This window comes from Solanum tuberosum, unplaced genomic scaffold, assembly GCF_000226075.1.
Source record: "Solanum tuberosum cultivar DM 1-3 516 R44 unplaced genomic scaffold, SolTub_3.0 scf00504, whole genome shotgun sequence".
In the NCBI taxonomy this organism is placed as follows: Eukaryota; Viridiplantae; Streptophyta; class Magnoliopsida; order Solanales; family Solanaceae; genus Solanum; species Solanum tuberosum.
This window is the reverse complement of record NW_006239420.1, coordinates 369,121-371,219: the sequence shown is the minus strand read 5'-3', so window position 1 is coordinate 371,219 and position 2,099 is coordinate 369,121.

The window sequence follows — 2,099 nt, the reverse complement described above, 5'->3', positions numbered from 1 at the left end:
ATAAAAAAACAATGGTGTCAGTGAGTCATTCAACAAGAGCAAAATACATAAATATTTAATTTTCCAAAAGTAGAAGAAGTTCAAAATTTTCGTTATTTTAAAATGAGAGGAAATTCCTCTATTTATAGACAATAAAGGGTAGTGAACAAATGCTTATTGTGTCTTATCAGAAAGGTCACAATTCTTTGAAAAAGTTACAACCCTTCGGAAAGGACACAACCCTTCATAAAAAGTCACAACTTTTCATAAAAGTCACAACTCTTCATAAAAGTCGCAACTCTTCATGAAAGTCGCAACTCTTCATAAAAGTTGCAACTCTTCATAAAAGTCACACCAATTAAAAGGAAATCCTTGTTTGTGGTAGCGCCACGTTAGCGGGGCTAGGGTTCTCTTTTATATATATACTAGAAAAATTATCCACGCATCGCGCGGGAATTTAATATCACGGTATTTATAAAATAGTACTTAAAACCTACTCGTCATTAAATTAAAACACTATATTATCTTACATACAAGATTACGTAGTAACATACATTAATAATGTAAAGGAAGATGAAAATTATAACATCTTATCATTTATCATTAATAACATAAGCATAAATGAATGACTGTAAAAATAGATACCATGATCTGTAACATAAGCAATGGTGTCAGTAAACCACTCAACCGGAGCAAAGTATACGAACATTTAATTGTGCATAAATAGTAGAAGAATTCATAAAAGTCACAACTTTTCATAAAGTCTCAACTCTTCATTAAATTTGCAACTTTTCATAAAAGTCGCAACTTTTCATAAAAGTCACAACTTTTCATAAAGTCTCAACTCTTCATTAAATTTGCAACTTTTCATAAAATTAACAACCTTTCATAAAAGTCACAACTTTTCATAAAGTCTCAACTCTTCATTAAATTTGCAACTTTTCATAAAAGTCGCAACTTTTCATAAAAGTCACAACTTTTCATAAAAGTCGTAACTTTTCGTAAAAGACACAACGTTTCGTTAAAGTCACAATTTTTCATAAAAGTCACAACTTTTCGTAAAAGTCACAACTTCTCATTAAAGGGAAAGTCTAGTTTTTGAAATAAAATAAAATTAAAAGGGGATCCTGGTTTGTGGTGGTGCCACGTAGGCGGGCCTAGGGTTCTCTTTTATATAAATATATGATATGATAGGTACATGAGTGAGTTAATGAGATCAAAGAGCACGAAAAAAGCACTTCATACTAATACGATATGATTATTTACAGGAAAGAAAAATAGAAAACCAAAAGCGCAACATACTTTATCTGTCAGCGAGCAATGCACTCAAGATGTCTAGTAATTTTGCTCGAGGATACAGTAGTACTTGAGTCAAAATTAGTTCATCATTTACCATTATTGCCAAGTTGTAATAGCTCCTATTAATTCCGTTTTTAGTCTCTATACTCTCCTTTTCAATTTTTTAAAGTAGCTCAGACAAAGTTGGCCTACAATTTTTGTGGTTTTAATTGTTTCACCAAATTGGTAAATTTTGAACCGCCAAGAGCTTGTTAAAGATTACACTCGATTTGTTGAGCTCGGTTGAGATTAAAGTGATATCTCAGATCAACAGCTCCAACACCAAGATAGTCGAGTGAAGACTAGCACGGCTTTAACTAGGCTAGCAATTTCTAGCGAAGGACGCATGTGAGTGAAACCTAGCTCTATAGGTCTTTTTTTCTTTCTTTTTTTTGAATATCTGAGAAATATGTTGTTTCTAGCTTCAAACTCGATGGATATTTGAGCCTCTTCCCTCTGTCCTTCTCCATTAAAATAACAAACTTAATTCATTAATAGAATTCAAACCCATGTTGTGTGCCTACCACAAATTCAACTTCGTTACACTATCTTTATGGTTCAACTTCATTGTTTAAGCTAAAACATACTTTTCTTTCAAGTCCTACCTCCAGAGCAAACTCAAGGGCAATAAAGTAACAAAAATACTATATCAAAAGAAAATGAAGATTCTATTAACTTTCTTAACGGTTATATTCCTGCTTCATTGGGGAATTTGAACAACTTGTCTAGTTTGCTTCTTAATGAAAATCAACTTTCTGGCTCTATTCCTGAAGAAATAGGTT